Consider the following 18,942-nt stretch of genomic DNA (forward strand, 5'->3'; position numbering starts at 1 on the left):
TGTGGGGGGGGGGGGGGGGTAATGGCAAGATCGGCTCGCCGTTGTTGGCCATACGGAAGTGGGTGTCGTCATGACTATAGCCGGATGAAAGACGGATGGAGGATAGAGGATGAACGGTGGAGACGTAGAGCGTGCATGAGTTCGTCGGGGAGAGCAAAGTGTTAGAGGACTCTTAAAAGTGAGGGGGGGGTGATGGCAGGATAGGCTCGCCGTTGTTGGCTTAAAAGTGAACTTGATCACACAGCACGCTCCTAGCCAACCATCATCTCGAGTGACATCGTTGTTTCCCCCGATTTGCCGAAAACGGGGAGGGGGGGGTACGCAATTTTTGTGGTATTATGCAGTTCCTAATTGCCACAAAAATGGCGTACGCCCACCGTGTTCATCAAATAAAGGGAGAGAACGCTGTCATTCCGGGTGATGGTTGGCTAGGAACGTGCTATGCGGTGAAGCTCTGTTTTTAGAGTGTAGGAGGAAAAATACACATGTGGTTTTTAGGGGACGATACAAGAAGGGAAAAAAAATCGTTACAGTGACGCGGCATAAGAAGTGGCTTCGTAGCTTGCTTGTTCCTTGTCTATTATATAAAGTAATAACTGCACAGTCAGACTTTTACTCCAAAGCAAGTTCGAATGCGTCTGAACCAAATCGCTGCACCTAAAATTTAGAACATATCTCACTCCATGTGGTCGATTCAAGCTCGTGGTACCGCAACAGCGGTCCGTGCTGGAAGTGCCGAATCCGGGAATTATCCCCACCGCTGGTCCGGGCGCGGGCGGATGGCCATCGCATCAATCTTCCGCGCATCACTGATAATTGTCCCAGATGAAGATATCATGACGCATCAATAGCTCGCACATACATTGCTGTGGGAAAACGGTCGTTAGAAGGCCATATAAGTTCCAAAGGGACCATTCGGCCGGGCCCGTTGTGGCTGAAGGTAAACGTTTCGGGCTGCAATATCCGCTCGCGTATATGTTGGCGCTTCCATTAACGGAGTGACCCGCGACCAGAAACTTTTACTGTCGCTCGTGGACGGGTATTAAAGTTTCTATCGTTTTCCTCTGCTTTGGAAGCGCGAAAAAGGCCTGAAATGTAGAACCATGTATACAGGATTGTGTGTTTCAGGCTTTAAGAACAAACGATTCGCACTCCTCGCAGAATGTTTCTTTACTCGTACACTCTCAAAAAGGAACTTCACCGCATAGCACGCTACTAGCCAACCGTCATCTCGAATGATATCGTCATCCGCCCTGATTTGTTGAAAACGAGAGGCGTACGCCTTTTTTTGTGACACTTACGCTGTTCATAATTTCACAAAAAAAAGGCGTACGCCTCCCGTTTTCTACAAATCAGGGCAGATAACGATATCATTCGAGCTGATGGTTGGCTAAGAGCGTGCTCTGCGGTGAAGTTCATTTCTAAGAGTGTATATGCATGCAAAGCATAACCGGAGCAAAATGGCACACAAGACATTCCGAAAAACATCTTATCATTCGGATTTTTATCGCCTTTGAGTCGGCCTGGCCAAGAAATAAGACGCGGTAAAACGGATGTTAGAATAGCGAATTTTAATGAATCGTTTTTCCTCAACCGGTTCCGGAACGGTTTCGCGGATGACCAATGAGAAGGGGAAGTGACTCAGAACGTAATCATCTGACTGGGTCGTGTCACAACCATTCGCGAACCGTTTGAGTGAAAACGATTCACTAAAACTCCCTAATCAGTACGTGTTAATAGAGCGTTGATAACAGCCGCGTTTACATGAACTCAGCAAAAGCGGGTCGAGTTGGTTTATCTCAGCACATCCTTTCCCATCAGACCGTGTCAACCAATCTTCTAGGGAGGATTGATGTGAGGAGGAGCGATAAGTCAACTCGACCCATTTCTGTCAGGTTCATGTAACCGCGGCTAACGTACACTCTTAGAAATGTACTTCACCGCACAGCACGCCCTTAGCCAACCATCATCTCGAATGATAACGTCATCTGCCCTGGTTTGTTGAAAACGGCAGGCGTACGCCTTTTTTGTGATACTTATGCTGTTCATAATTGTCACAAAAAAGGCGTACGCCTCCCGTTTTCAACAAATCAGGGCAGATAACGATATCATCCGAGATTATGGTTGGCTAGGAGCGTGCTGTGCGGTGAAGTTCATTTTTAAGAGCGTAGGCTTCCGAGTTACCGCATCTACCGTACCCAATCAACGGATAAGATTCACCGTGAAATTACCTATACCGAAACCAATGACAGCGTGCGCGACTCAGAATCTTATCCGTTGATTGGGTGTGGTAGATACGGTATTTCGCAAGCCACGTCGTCGACAGTCTATACTAACGCTCTCTAATACTTCTGGTATCTTCACCGCATAGCACGCTCTGCGCCAATCATTGCCACGAACGATAGGGTTAGCGCTTCTGATTCGAAAGAGAAAGTGGGGGCGTACGTCTTTTTGTGTCAATTTGGATATATAATAATTGACACAAAAAGGTGTACGCCTCCCTGTCTCTTCGAATCAGAAGCGATAACTCTACACTCTTAAAAATGAACTTCACCGCACAGCGCGCTCATAGCCAACCGTCATCTCGAACGATGTCGTTATCTGCCCTGATTTGTTGAAAACAGGAGGCGTACGCCTTTTTTGTGACACTTATGCAGTTCATAGTTGTCACAAAAGTGGCGTACGCCTCCCGTTCCCAGCAAATCAGGGAAAATATCGATGTCACTGGGGATGATGGTTGGCTGGGAGCGTGCTATGCGGTGAAGTTCTGTGTTAAGGCTGTATCATTCGTAGCAATGGTTGGCACAGAGCGTGCAATGTGGTGAAGTTCTTTTTCTTTAAAGTACAGTTATAACACTTCCACAGGGACAAGACGAACCGAACTTCTATGACATAGTCCTAGAATGAGACTGCACTGAAGCTAAATACAGCAGCGCTTCTGTAACTAGAGACAAGACGCAACACAGTAGTGCATACATAAAGATCCAAACATCTCAAGGAAATACGAGGAGAAATCTTACAGAGAAACCTGGACCAGAGCCACGAGCAATATCAGAGCACCGGCGAATACCGTCTAAATGTGATTAACGAAACGTCAGAGCGGCCAAGAAGATGCAACCAGGGGAGACTTCAGAAAGAACGCAGGACTCAATCGATCGCCGAGCGAACGGGTAACAGAAAAAGAAAAAGTTGTGCACTGCTTCAGCGCAGCGTCCGCCGAGGCAACGCTGGGTAGCTATGAAACGAATCGCCGTGCGAAGGGAACTGCGATAGTTGTACGACTCATCTGACGAAGAAAGTATACTATCAAGTATTAAACACAAAAGAGTGATTCCGTCGTGGCTTACAATGGGAGGGGAAAGATGTGGCATCATAAATAACGGGCAGTGGGTCGTTAAACGATGTGCAGCGGTGTCGCGATGACAACGGGTTCATGACGAGGGATTTGTCCGACTCTTTTCCACGACTGGCCTTCCAGATGCTCTTGGGTGAAGGGAGAAGAGGAGATGTATGTCACGTGCAATATCAAGGTCAACATGATGGACAATGGACATCCTGATTGGATGAAGTTCTACTGGTCGACAAACTGTACTGCAAAGAACGCTCGCGTGGATGTGGTTAGCGCGCTGGCCATGACACGTCGAGACTGGGAGGTACCCGGGTTCGAATCCCGGTGCCGGCTGTGCTGTCTGGGGTTTTTCCTGAGTTTTCCTCAGACGCAGTCAGACATATGTCTGCACAGTTCCCTGGGAAGTCGGCCCAGGACGCACATTCCCCCAGAGCGTTAGTCGTGACGTTGCCCACTTCTGTGAGGCCGACAACAGCGAGTTCGTTCATTGGCACCACCACGTTCATGCGTTCATAAAGCAGAGCTTCACCGCATGACGCCCTCCTAGCCAATCATTATCCCGAATGACATCGTTCTCTCTCCTGATTTGTTGAAAACTTGTGATACTTATGCAGTTATGTCAATTGTCACAAAAAGGCGTACGCCCCACGCTCTCCACAAGTCAAGAGTGTTAACGGTATCATCCTATGTGTACAATAGTTGGCCTTCAACTTGATTTCTTGTGAAGTTCTGTGAGATGACCCGGGTTCGAATCCGGGCGCCGGCTGTGCCGTTTGGCGGATTTTTTTCCTGTGTTTTCCTGTGACGCTTTAAGACAAATGTCAGCACAGTTCCCTGTGAAGTCGGCCTAGGGCGCACGATGCCGCTCTACGATATAGTCGTGACGTTGCCCTCCTGAGCGTGACAGGTTACGCAAACAGTTCCATCACCACTACCACCACCACAGCCACCACGTTGATCTGTTTTGAGAGTGAAACGCAAAAGAGTTCAAAATAGGGATGAAAGAAACGTTTCAACTTGAGCGCTAAAACGTCGTACCAAAGTGAGTACAGACAACGTCGCCTTAAAATAGAATTCCTGTTCCTGCCCACGAACGAATTTTAGAAAAACAACCACAACTTTATTGTGAGATGATGAATGAAGAGTTTTAGAAAAAGATCGATCGCGCACGCTGAAATTACGTGCGCGCCAGGTCATTTTACATATACGTCCGGAACTGTTTCACGTCGGTCGGACGACTGGTTTTGTTGCTTCTATCGTTATTCATATTGATTAACGACTACGTGCCACTTCTGGCACTTTCACCGTTCGTAGATTTCTCTCTCTCTCTCCTCTCCATACTGACCTCAAGTGAGAGACTTTCTTCTTGCACGAAATAAAAACGAAAGTTCGAACGCTTTTATTTCCGAGACCATTTTGTGTTGTTGAGTTGCTCCGAGCAAAGAAGTCGTCGTTAAGAGCGACTGAGGGCTATGAAGCAAGAACGTCTGTGAACGTGCAAATGGGCGTTCCGCAGCAATAAATCTTATCGCACGCTGTGTGCGGTGACCCAGAGACACGCTTTGCCTCCCGCTGTGGCTCCAGGAAAGCGGGGGAAGGTGAGATACCGATAAGTGAGCGGACAGAGAGAATTAGGAAGCGCCGACACGCTTTCGACTGGTTCGAAAATTACTGCCGTGTGTACAAGCATGGACGTTTAATTGAGACGGGCGAAAGGAAGGAAACGGGCCTACGTATACATATATGTAAGTTTGTGAGAACACCGTAAAGCATATTCAGAAATACGCGATGCCACGAATCCGTGATATCGAATCAGTCGTGGGTAAGTTACTGAAAAACTGTAAACTCTGTACTGAACTGTAAGCTCAGACCTGTAAACTCGGAACTGAAAAACTGTAAACTCGGTACTGAAAAAAAAAAGTAACTAAGTTACAGAACAGATAGCATGCAAAAACAGTAACTCACTTACAGTTACTCTTTTTGAAATGCTACAGCCACACGGCAAACTTAATGCATTAAACTGAACGGCAGTAACTTCACCTCCTAACCAACCACCAAATCGAACGACATATCGTTCTCTCCCCTGATGTGTTGAAAACGGGAGGCGTATGCTTTTTCTGTTACAATTATATCCCGCATAATTGTCACAAAAACTGCGTACGCCTCGTGTTTTTAAAAAAATCAGGCGAGACAACGATATGTAATTCGAGATGATATACATAGGGTATATAAGTCTAATGCCATTCTGACCGACTCATGAGATGACACAATTTGTACAATTCCTTGTAGGGAAAAATGCCTGGGCATTTGAAGCCTCGACAAAACAACGCTTTACAGTCACTTTAACCAAAAGTGGTAACTAGTTACGATTACAGGTTATTTGTAACTAGCTAGCTACTTCCGAAGATTGTATCGAATGACAATAGACACATTGCAGCGCAGTGATAAAGAGAAGCAGATGTTGGTAACGCCGAGCGTCGTTGAAACGCTTTATTGTCCCGTTGCGGCTTCGTGATAGCAAAATGAGAAGCGTATGCCTGTAAACACAACCCTGTAATAAGCGAGAAACCATCAATTGTAACATTCATCAAACTATGTTTTTAAAGAGTGAAGTCCTATATCGCTTGAAACAAGGCACGTTTATAGCGCCGGTAGAAAAGGTGACTTCTGTTTCCCCTTGGACGTTTATCCTGCGTTTCTTATTTGGCTTTTCTCTGTTTCTTTCTTTTATCTTGCACTATACAAACATATATATTGAGGAGCTTCGTCACGAAATAAATACTCCGCACTGCAACGGCTTCTACGTAACAATTCGCACGGTAGCACGGTAGCGTAGGCTCATTGAACAACCAAGTGATGGAAACATGCGACGATATCATGACGAAGTCGTTCTTTGTTTCGACCACAAACTACTAGATTATAACGACCATGTCATAGGCACCCCTTCCCACCGCCGCATTTGGAAGCTAGCGGTGGCGCCACTCATCGGTCCGGTTATTGCTTCCTCAACTTCTGCAATACTTTGTACTTCAACTTACCTTAGTGTTTTTGTACAAACGGTGATTGTCCCACGAGAGATGCTTAAGCTATTATCATCATCATCATACACGTTTTCATAGGAGCTGTTACTGTCGTCTGCTACGGTAGTCGTGCGTCCGCTTCTGCGCGTTCAAAATTCAAATTTCCATTGTCCAATCATGATGTACATCTCGCGGACCGATGAATAGCGCCCCTAGCGGGTCGTATGGACGGGCTCCTCATAGGGGTTGCCGATTATGACATGGTCGTTATAATGTATTAGGTCGTGTTTTCGAGTTGCGCGGAGCATAAATAAAACTACTCGTATACATTTACGGTATAATTGTCACACACACAAAAAAAAAAAAAAAAAATGCGCTCGTTCCGCGCTTTCCACAGATCTGGAATAATAGCGGTATCACCATGTGCAACGATTGGTTTTCAGTGTGTTATGTGGTGAAGTTTTCTTTTAAGAGCGCGCCTTCTTTTCATCCTGAACTCCGTCGATCATCAACTTCCACAAGTATGAAACCGAATACATGGCGGTCCACTCCAAGAGCGGTCTTCTGTGCCACACCGTTTGAAGTAATGCGCTGGCGTGTTGAGCGGAAAGCTTACGTAAAACAACCCGCCTACTCGAGAAAGGAAGAAAACATTCGCATGGAACAAATATGTTTTTATACTATAAATACTGCCGCTGAATACTGAAGTAATTGAATGCGATGCAAACGACAGCGTCCACGGCAACGAGAAAAGGAGATTACTCGCGCCTCAGAACATACAAAGCTTATTGTGTTCCGTTACTTGTGCAGAAAAGGCTACGAGTAAACGAAAAGCCTTCGCCGTCGCATCATCGCCTGTGAAGCGTGCTCTGCCACATAATGAGAAATACTGCGGAGAAGACTGCTTCGGGGAGCAGCAAATAACAAGACCTCGAGACGGCAGTTCGTTGTGATTCTTTTGGTTTAAAAAAAAAAAATGAAGCGTCTGAGATAGACTCTCTCTACTGAAAGTTGTTGTGAGGCCTAAGTGTTCTGTTCGTTCCTACCCTGTTTCATTGGCCTTGGCTGCTATACTATGTTACTTGAGAAAGACGCCGGCCACGTCGAATGCCTTCGTCTATGCGAATGTGATTCTGGAAGGGAAATATTTAAGAGAATATGCGTAGGTAGTGATTGCACGTCCTTCGATATTTCAGGGAAGGTTGATGTACTAATGAGATAGTAGCTAAAATATACACTCTTAAAAATGAACTTCACCGCACAGCGCCTTCCTTTCCAACAATCATCTCGAATGATATCGTTATCTGCCCTGATTTGTTGCAAACGGGAGGAGAACGCCTTTTTTTTGTGACACTTATGCTGTCCATAATTGTCACAAAAAAAGGCATACGCCTCCAGTTTTCAACAAATCAGGGCAGATAACGATATCATTCCAGATGATGGTTGGCCAGGAGAGTGCAATGCTGTGAAGTTCATTTCTAAGAGTGGAGTGTAACGGTAGCACCTCCGACAGGAAATCGGAAGGTGTATCTTCGTTTCCACTCCTGGTGTTATTTCATCAACTGTTTACTTTTTGATAGAAATAAGAATGAACTATACCAGAAAGCCAAATACTCAAGTTTGGTTATAAACGCGCTATTCTCTATATACGCAATCATATTTGGTCGGACCGATTTTCATCAACTGAGAGAAAAATAATACTTCTCTTCCATATGTAATTAATATGTATCCACGGATTACAGGTTGTTCTTATGTCCGGATTAATTATTTGCCTGCGAATTCATAATAGGAAAACCTCTACTGGCGGGTCAAAATGAAATTCCAAGAGCCAAAACGAGTCAAAAGGTCTCGCTTTCATAATCCCGTCTGACAGTGCCGCCTGCACAATATCGAGACACTGCGCTCGACGTACGCTTGAAGCCGGCTACGTCGAGATCCAGTTATCGGTGGGGTATACTTTCTTTTTTCGTTCCTGTCTCTGCTACGCATCTGGCACTGAGCTTCAATGTCACGACTAATTGAAAATGTCGAATGCAAGGAGCACGAATTTATCTTTTCGCCTCGCACGAAGCAGTTGTTTTGTCGCCGCCGTTAATTGCGCGGCTGGCGATAAATCAGGGCAGCGTCCCGTGTTTTGCTCCGGTAAGGGAGGAAACGCTCGAACGGACAGACGGACGGACAGACGAGACAAACGTTCGTGTCAACCGCTGTGAATGACATGTTATGAAATGAATGATTGTCTCGATTAAACTTCGGTTATCAATAGCTTGGTTACGTTATGGAGGTTCCAGAGTAACTTCGAAGTGAATGGTACGATAAGCGATAGAAATAAGCAAGTTAGGTAACCCGTGGAGCCAGGGCAGCATAATGTAAGAAACAAAATGATAAGAATTGAATTGATTAACTCATGAAACTGCTAAGAAGCAAGCGAGCTGGTGACCAGGATACATGACAGCAAAACGTCAAGAGACCAAGGATGTCGTCTGTGTAATAAACGTTCATGTGCGTTTAGGACATTTTTTGTACGTGCGTGCGTTTTTTATCTCAGTATCTGGGATTTTTGCTGTCATTCATAATAAGACGTGTAACATAAAACGTCTCTTGCTATCTGTGACGACCATGCATCCACGCTCCTAGTGGGAAAAAAAATTGTGCAGCTTTCTTTCACAGAATGATGCCCATATGATACTGCTCTGATTTCTCACCGATGAACAATTTTTTTTTTTAAGAGGACGCTTGATATCAGTGTTCGTTTATAGTGTCATGCATTGAGAGCTTTATGATTTTGTTGAGCTGAAGTATCCTCTGAAAACAAAGTACTCAAAGCCCATCACAGTGCACAGGCCACAGCGTAGAACGCAGACAGTTCACAGAGCACGTAAGCAACCCATGAAAACAATAAAGAATACACCGTCCTTTCACAAACAATCGAGAATAACGCTCATCGGTTTATTTCATTAATTACCAGAAGTGGAGCTCATGTTTTCTTGACGTGTTGATCTCTTACAGACCCATTCCCTCTATTTTTCCCATCGAAGTCAGCAGCGGAGATCAGTGTACCGCTTTTCAATGAAGACATCCACGTCATTATCTTCCCAACTTCCCCATCCATGAATAGAACTCCCTGAATTAGAATACAAATCGGCGGCGTCGCTGCCCCCGAGCCAGCCATTACCCGACAGCTATGACGATTGAAAACCCACCGACTGCGTTCAAATTCGCGTCAAAGCCATAAACGGAGACACGCGGTGCCCGAAGCCATTTTCCATTTTCGGGGTCGGCGGAGGAAAACCCAACGAGCAGAATGGTGGGAAATTTATAGCATATTACCGTCCCGGTATGCGAAAAGAAGATCCTCACACGTGACAGCTTTTAAACCAAAGCTTCGTGGAGCGTATGCATGATATAGCCGCCGTCAAGCAGCTTTGCTTACTCAAAGCATTTTTATCGGAGCATTTCGCTGAAGAGTGTCTCTGAAGACGCGCTAAAGAATGCTTCACGTGCCCCTGCAGTATCGGGAACGCTTAATTGCATTCAGCGTTGCAGGTCCTCGCTTGTCCACAGTGGCATGCATTTTTTAAATTGTTGTCACGCTTCTGCAAGAAGGCACCCGTATAACCAGGATTTTCCGTCACGTTCCAGTTGAACATCAGGTTGTCTCCATCCGAACCGTTGTCCTTTTACGAGTGTTTCATCCTGTTCCAAATAACATCCAGCGTGCTCGGTAAAACTAACCCGTACTACTCACGAAAGAAAACTTGCGTTAACAACTCCCCGGTTAGACAGTCGAACCTGCAGACGGTGTTATTGCGTGCCGCAGTTAAAACAGAGGCAGGTCTCACCTGGAACCGCTAAAACCGTGCAAGTCGCACAACGAAGGAGATCGCTAGTCCTATAGACAAGGGATGACCCTCACGCCAGCCGTGAGGCCCACAAGCGGCATCGGGTCATCGAACCCCGGCCGCCCGGGGCCACCACAACCTCAGATCCTGGAGATGGGCAACGTCCACTTGATGCACATGGGAGCACGGAAGACACAAACACGCAGTACACCAAGCTACCCCCGTTCAATGTCACAAAAACACAACGGATCGAGCAGTGGTTTAAACCCTAGCCGTCGCCATGTTGGCGTTGGCAGGAGGGAGCGGGACATTGATTCCCGGGATGGGGGAGGCTGGGACGTCGCCATGGCAACCGGATGAAGACAGGGACGCGCTCATTGTTCTCGATAGGGGGATGGTATGGGGGATGGAGACGCGGGAAAGTCACTGGTGGTGGTTGCATTGTGATGACCGGTTCGAGGAATTGGTGCGCATTCCGACTGTGTCGTGGCATCCATTGTAGGATGTAGATTGGCAACAGAAGTCGTCCGGGGAATTTTTGCTCAATACTGAAGGGACGTTTCAGACAGGAGAGAGGGAAACTCGGATATTTGTTAATCTGTAGTTTCTTTATATAAAGCGCTTCTGCTTGCTGCTATGTTTTTTTCTTTGTGTGTGTGTACGTGTGAGTGAGTGTGTTGGATGTAATGTGATGGGTATGTATAGGCATCGTTATTGCCTTTACGATGTCCTGACAAACAGGGAACACCTTTTTCTCAGTTATACACGCTTTACCTTCCTGTTAACTAGTTGAAACGTACGTTGCAATGAAAAGTAGAATTACACACTGACACCCTAAATAAGACGTTAAAAGCGACTGGTGCGAGATGGCATTCAGTGCTGCTTGCAAGCTGCCTTGGAGGTATAGCCTAATATGCCCTACCGCTGCATAAATAAATGCGAAACGACCGCTTTATCTGTTTGACGAAAGAGTAAAGCGAATTGTCATGTATATATCAACATATCTCCGTACCAGCGCATCACCAGCATTATCAGTCAAAAGTTGCAGTTAGAGGCGACGGTACCCCTAGCATGACGGCACGACAGCACGTCAAGCAGCCTGGACCAGGGTGCAACGTGCCTTGCGATACACGCGTTATTGTGACAACGTCTTTGTGCCATTCGGCGATACTGCAATGGCTGACGTTCCTGAGAAGAATAAATATTCATCTAGATATGTGTCGACCTCGTCACGCGCATGTGTCACTTCAGAAACAAAGTCGCAGTCCTCACAGTGGAAGAGCCCGCAGTCAACAAGACTGAACAAGGCACAGCAAGCGAAATTAGATATAAAAATGTTTCTTTTTCTGTCTGTCTGTCTCCGCGCGCGCGCCGCGCGCTCAAGGGCATCGTGTACCAAGGATTTGTCTCACGCTGCCATATGCTGTCGCACGTTGCAGAAAGAGAAAACTCATGAGGGGCTGATTTTCTACAGAGTTTCTATAGACTCAATATAAACACATTTGGTTTTCAGTAGGCAATCATTTGCCATTTTTGTACATACACAGTGTTTCACATAAAGTGATAAAAAATTCTAATTGGCGACGTACTCGCCGGAGGATACTTTTGCCACCACTAAGGAAGGCCTTGGACAGAAATTTGCGGGAAATTTATTTTTTAAATCGAACATTGAAAATTGCCCAGCGACCCTCACTTTTTTACAGAAATATGAAGTCCTTCACGGATAACCGCAGACACAACAAAACCTATATGCACAGCATCGCAAGAGAAATAGTCGAAAAAAAAATAGTAAAAATTACGCTTTAGCCCCGCCTGCTCGATTTTCGCAAAGAAGCGCGCGCGAAATGTGCGTCCAGAGGGGTAAGTGTCCCAGCCTTCATTTGTTTTGTCTTATGTGTGATAAGATGGTTGTTTCGTTCCTTTTGTGATAAGACAGTTGTCACCAGCATCAAGGTCAAAGCGAGGGAAAGCAAGGTAAAACTAGAGGCGGGAACACTTCCTCCTCTCCCCGCACCTTCCGTGTGCTCTTCTTTACGACAATCGAGCAGGCGGGGCTAAAGCAGAATTTTCACAATTTTTTTCTTTTTTTTTTACTATTTCTGTTGCGAACTGTGCATGGTTCTTGTTGGGTCTGCGCTTAACCGTGGAGTGCCTCATATTTCTGTAAGAAAAAAAGTGAGGTTTGCTTTTCAATTTTCAAAGTTCAATTGAAAAAATAAATTTCCCTCAATTAAAAATTGTCCAAAGCCTTCTCAAATGGCGGCAAAACCTTCCAGAAGGTAATTGCCGAAATTCCCACAATCCTCCGGCGAGTACGTCGCCAGTTAGAATTTTTTATCACTTTAGGTGAAACACCCTGTATACTTCACCGTCGCAATGCTCCTGCTGGCATCCACCCTAGAAACGCAACAGTTTTTGGCAACCAGCAGCACCCCTGTTGTGCCGTGACCTGCGTAATCATCCACATCCAACTCCCTGTGAATTCTTTGCGTTCCCAAAGCTGAAAGTGAAGCTCAAGGGGCGACGTTTCCACAAGGTGCAACAGAGGGAATCCCAGCGGGTGCTCGACACAGCTAGGGAAAACATTGTCAAGAAAAACTGAGGGACCCCTAATTGAACGTGAAGGGATCTCCCCGGAAAATCGATTTCACCTAACACATTCGTGCAGCGTCTATAGGATATGTCACTGTCGAATTCGAAATAAGTACTCTAGCATCCCCATGATGAGAAAAGACCAACGAATCCTGATACCAGAAATTGTCTTCTCATAGTTGCGAAACGATAATTACGACCCTAAGTCGGAGTTCCAAAGGAATACGAAAAGTAGGAACTTCGTAGCAGTCCATCTACGCGGGGGCGAGGGAATACTTAACTAAAAGTAATTAGTCATTTCGCATCGTCAACATTCCCTGTATTTCAAAGTTTCAACCTTCATTACAAAACAAACGAACGCAGTGCGAGATTTTGTGTTCCATTTTACACGTTCTTTCTCTCCGAAGTAGAGACGTTTCCCGAAAGTAGCGCTGGTTTACTAAACAATATAAGTCCCCCAAACGTCGACAGCCGTGTATGTCCGTCCGTAACAGCTGTGGAGAGAGAACGAGGAAGGATTCGAGAGGCGAGGGCCCCCCAAGATCAGGATCGCAAGATGGCCCTATGAGGCTACCGCATTCGAGCTCGGCTTGCAGAATACTCAAAGATGCAGCTAATTTTCTGTTTCCATACATATTTTTCTTTAATCCTGTGTTAGCGCCGCGAAGCAACTGGCGCTATGAGCGGCGTACAGACGTGGACAGAGGGAGAGAGAACAGCAGAGGGGATAGGGGGGTTAGTATGCGTCCTGGGCCGACTTCAGGGGGAACTGTGCCGACATTCGTCACCAATCTCTGCAGGAAAACCCAGGGAAAACCTCAAAGCGCAAAGCCGGCGCCAGGATTCGAACCCGCATCATCCCCCAGTCTCGACGGGGAAGGGGATCGTCCTAACCACAATGCCACGCGAGCAGATTCTGTTGGACAATCTGAACGTATTCCGGCCCTGTATTCCAACTCGTCAACTTGCCCTGCCTTTTGGATGTCTCTGGCTCTCGGCTATGGCCCGTTTTGTTATCGTTATTACTGATCCAATAAAGTTTCATTCATTCATTCATTGGCAGCCATTAAAACAGTAGCGTTATCACGTGATAGTTAACGAATTTCTAGAGCTTTCGTCGGTCTCGTGGTGTATACTCCTATGAACTGACGCAAGCATGAAAACGACAGGATAGTTTATGGACGAGCAGCCGTTAAACATCCAGTGCTCCACATTTACGTTAACGCATTTTACCTCTGAGCAGTAAAATGCAAAGGGAAGAACTTTTAAAAAACTGTCTTGTGTGTTTTACGAATGCAAACACGCAGCTGGGAGATAAACAAGACACACGCAATATCCACGCGCTGCGATGCTAATGCAGTTTTAGAAATGCTGTAAGAAATTGGATAGAAGGGTACATATTATTCAAAATTTTGTGGTGCATCACACGTTGTTTTCTAAACGAGATCTCCGAGACTCTCTGTTTCATAAGAAGCAATGTGATCAAGAAAACAGTGACCCTTACCATACCCTTAGTTTTCCAACCTTTTCTTTCTCTCTCTCTCTCACTCACTCACACAAACAAACGAACGAAAATGAAAATATATGAAAGAAAGTCGACGCTAGAACGGAATTTTATTTCGAGCCTGCGCCACAGGTCTCAAGCGCGGATCTCAAAAAGTTTAGGAATATATATGCAATGAGATTTAAAGCTGGCATCTTGTACCTGGAATGCAGGGCGTTTCAGTAACGTGTAAACAAGATTGTAATAAGAAGCACGCTACAGAAAAACATGCGATCTACGCGATCTACGAGAAATACACGAACCTTGGAAATTCGGCCAAACGCGTTTCCCTTCGTAGCACTTTCCTCGTGCTCAATGGTTTTCAGTCGATAGGAAATGCGCAACCGATTTATTATTCGCGATTATTCGCACTGTGTGCAATAGACCTCTCCCTGTTTGTAAACAAATGACGTCATAGTGTTCGGCAGCGCCACCAATAAACCTCTACCCGAGAAACGTCATCATGACGTTGGTAGACAGACTGAAACCGAAACAAATCGGAAGGGGAGGGCTGGGTTCCACGAGTGGACACTTGTTATAGCTGCCTCCTATTGAAAGAAAAGTAGGTCCGTCCTTCTAGGACAGGTTTAGGACACTTTAGGTCCCTTTAGGACACTTTAGTAGGACAAGGAAGGTCGCGTCCCTTTCAGGGACCATCGTAATCCCTTCAAGACGCGACCTTTCGGACGCGACCTTGTTCGCCTCTAGCTTCGAGCGTAGTTCAACTCTACCAAATTGGTGGCGCTGTCGAACACTATGACGTCATTTGTTTACGAACAGGGAGAGGTCTATTTGGTAGAGTTGGACTATACGCTCGAAGCTAGGGGCGAACAAGGTCGCGCCCGAAAGCCACGGTCTTGAGGGGATTACGATGGTCCCTGAAAGGGCTGCGACCTTCAGTCCTACTTTTCTTTCAATAGGTGGCAGCGAACAAGTGCCCATTCGTGGAACCCAGCCCTCCCCTTCCGATTTGATTCGGTTTCAGTCTGTCAACCAACGTCATGATGACGTTTATCGGGTAGAGGTATATTAGCTTGTTGCCGAATCTTCTATCGCAACAAAAGCAGTAGCAAAATACCTCCAGCGAGAGAAGGACAACGCAAAATTTCATCGAGACTGCACATGACGTACAATCGGACTAAGCGACACTTCTAGTCCTAGCCTTCCCATTTTGGTCCAAGCGCTGCCGCTACTGCAAGTCAGCGCCGCCCGCCCAAAAGGTTGGAAACCAGCGCGCATCTATACCACGTCTGTTTGCCTTCACGTTACGAATGACCCTCCGTCAACACCTGTCCTGTCGTGAAAGGCATATGGGTCGTAAATACAGGATATCTCACTCCAGATGAGGTGTGGTGCGTAGGAAACGAATTCCACTCGCACTGCGTTTCCGGACTGACAACCAATAAATAAGTTCCACAAAAGGAAGAAGTAACAAATTGCCTCTCTTCGCCAATCGGCGCACACCAATCGGATACAGCGACAATCGGAAATGATTTCCCCTCAATCTCCGGGCTGCGTTTCGAAATGAGCCCACATACACCGATGATGAGTCAGTCGTATAGGAAATTGAAGCCCGCATCTGGCCGAGAAAAGGAAGCGTACATTTCTGCAGTGCGTTAGGGCAGCCCATTTCGGAGAGATTGAATTCTACATCAACAACAACTTCATGTTGATGAGCAGGTTGTCTATACTTTTCGCTCCTGGAGGGACAAGTGCGACATTTGCGCCCCCCGTATTCGCTGTCCTGTCCTGTACTGTACTGTCCTTGTGATGTTCTCTGTTCTCAATCTCAAGGTCATGTCGCCCACTTCGTCTGTATACCGGCTCGCTTGTCTGTGAATTCTGAAATGACATTTTCTTAATTCTTATTTTTTAATTATTATTTAAGTAATTTCTTATTTGAAGGGATAATCTTTCTTCTTCTGCTTTGAAGGGATTCGTGCGAAGATTTCGTTCATTGAACTAGACGTCGCCATTCCAAAGTTATTGGCAGGCGGATGATTGAGCATGCATCCCTTCTTCTTTTTTTTTTTTTTTTTTTATCTCGCTAGAGGGCTCAGAGGGGGCAATTGCCCCGGGTATATGCAGGCCCTGATGATGACTGAGGTGTTTCATCGCCATAGCGATACTCTACGCCATTGCTCTCGGAAATTTGGTTAAAATATAACGAGGCGCTCACAGAAAGGATCGATGTCCCGTACCAAATGAACTTAGGTAGGCCAAGTCGTATTTTGGTGGCGGTTAAAAACATGCACAGCTGTTGTGGGAGGTGGTCGCGCGATGGTCACTTCCTTCACCTTTTGAGCCCCTCTCGATGCCATGGTCAACTGCTTCACCGAAGGTCTACTTCCTGAAGGCACACTTGTGGCGCCTCGCTGGCGGAAAACTGCGCGAGGTCCATCTGAAACGTCGCATTCCCCACCAATCCAACCTGTCTCGTCGTATTCATGGACGACGCATCGTGGAATACCACACGCAAAACGACTGTTATCTATGCATCGAGCTACAGCCGAGAGCGCGCATTCCTCTTTCAGAGAGCCGTGGTACGCAAAACTACGGATGCCGCAGAGCGACACGCGACCAGCCGCGTTCCTCTTTGGGGCAACGACCCCAGACGAGAAAAGCGTGCACTCGATCCATCACATTTACGCTCTTACACACACCCAACAACCAGCTCCTTTGTTGAACGCGATCGTTACGTGTTTGTTGACCAATCGAGAGAAAAAAATCATCGGTCCCATGGGGGGTCTCAAGAACTGGTGCTCACGCAATGGCATTTACGACCCGTGTCAAAAATCAGACGCCAGTGAACTGGTGGAAGCCAGTATTAGCATCGTGAAACCGGTGCAATTTATGACGACACGATACTAAGCTAGACGATGACCAGAGCTGAGACGAATATGAAGTGGTAGTCGGACTGAACGTAGATACGTGTGTTTACAAGTCCCAAACGTCACCACACCAGCACTGGACAGCTGTTTCGGCTTTGTTGGGCCTCTTCAGCAGTGCGCAGGTGGGCAACGTTTGAGTGGGTGGCGTCACAAGATCACGTGCAACGTGATATCCTCCCGTCAGGATGAGAGACTTTTAACGTTCACTGGTCTAAAAATTGATAGCACAGTGGAACAGCGCTTCATTCTTCCTCGTCTCCCACGAGACTCCCCTTGCTTCTGCCTCCTCCCTTACAAGACTCACCACTGGGAGCCCAGTGCAAAGCCAGTGAAATACATACACAGGGAGAGAAAGTAGCCGAAGCTCTTTGGTTGCACGTAGAACATGTGTTTACAAGTCCCAAACGTCACCACGCCAGCACTGTTCGGCAATGTTTGGGACTTGTAAAAGCGTTTTGTACGTGCAGCCAGAGAGCTTCGGCTATTTCCCCTCCCCCTTGTATATGAACGTAAATACAGTGAGTTGGTCCTAAACGTAGAGAGAGAAGAAAAAGCAGGAGGAAGGTGGCTGTGTATCATGGGTAACTTTGCTACCCCACATAAAGTTGAATCGAGCTTTAAAGGGACGGCCGCATCCGTTCCAGTCGATTTCGAAACTATTCCCAAGCAGCACAACACCTTGGCCCAATATTGGACCGATATTGGTAATACTGGCCCAATCTTTGTCCACTGACCACGGTACCGAAAATCTCACGCGAAACAGTGGCGTAGTTTGATTGTTATTTGACGGAATACATGACAAGAGCAGATGCCGGATGTTGAGAGTATTCTGGAATTCCCTCTCTGGAAAAACAAGAAAACGTCACTCCCTAAGAACCAATGAGGGCGCGACCTTGAGAAAAGGAATGCCGCGGCCGTCTCATAGAATTAGGGGGTATCTGGGCGGCGCCTTTCCTGCTCTGAGCGCCGTGCGCTCACTCAGCGCCCCCTACATACAGCAGGCTTGCTTATTGCCTCCTTTCCCTCCTTCGCCACGTGGATATACAAAGTCAGAATTCGTCTGTTACTGCGAATCGCCGTTGTCGGAATTCAAGAACTCGGATATGATTGCAGTTAACTTGGAACCTGAAAACCTGAATCTGTAGACAAAAAGTGCAACGCGCTTTCCAGAAAATCAGTCTCGAGACAGATATGGGACCGTTTAGTGCTTTATTTTAAAGCTCTCCCATTTAGTACGTGGGGCCGTTCAATCACTACTCAAAGACGACGGTGGTTGGTTCCTCTTCACGGCCATGACCGCTGAAAGCACGTTCGCGATTGGCTGCGGCCGTTGAAAACACGATCCCGATTGGCTGACTCTTAGTTGTTACGTCACGTCCACGAGGGAGGGAGTCACGTCAAGGAGGGAGTGACGTCACGCCGCCGGAGCTTCTGCGGCAGCGGAAGCAGGGCTGATCTTTAAAACTCGTTTATTTAATATCTAAACAGATTTCGGACGAAAAAATTAGCCGGGTAGATTGTCGGCCGATGTCGAACATAGTGGTATCCCTTTAAAGGAACAGTTCGCTCTCTAACGCAATTGAAATAAATATGTCTGGCAGATATGAGCATTTGACTACAAACTACTCTCCTTTCGCCTATGACCTGCATGTTTCCAGGGTTGTACGTACGTCGTCGTGACAGCCGTCAGCGTACCTCGACCGCG

General features: G+C 46.6%; 1 protein-coding gene across 1 annotated transcript in view; it reads right to left on the reverse strand.

Moving 5' to 3' along the window:
- LOC135401270 (SH3 and multiple ankyrin repeat domains protein 3-like) overlaps nt 1–10,494 on the reverse strand; it is a 94,772-nt gene extending 84,278 nt beyond the window's left edge. Inside the window, exon 1 of the mRNA XM_064633555.1 lies at nt 10,212–10,494. The gene's annotated coding sequence lies outside the window, so the exon portion shown is untranslated. The remainder of the gene's footprint in view (nt 1–10,211) is intronic.
- Between the last annotated feature and the right edge of the window lie 8,448 nt (nt 10,495–18,942).

Source organism: Ornithodoros turicata, chromosome 7, assembly GCF_037126465.1.
Source record: "Ornithodoros turicata isolate Travis chromosome 7, ASM3712646v1, whole genome shotgun sequence".
In the NCBI taxonomy this organism is placed as follows: Eukaryota; Metazoa; Arthropoda; class Arachnida; order Ixodida; family Argasidae; genus Ornithodoros; species Ornithodoros turicata.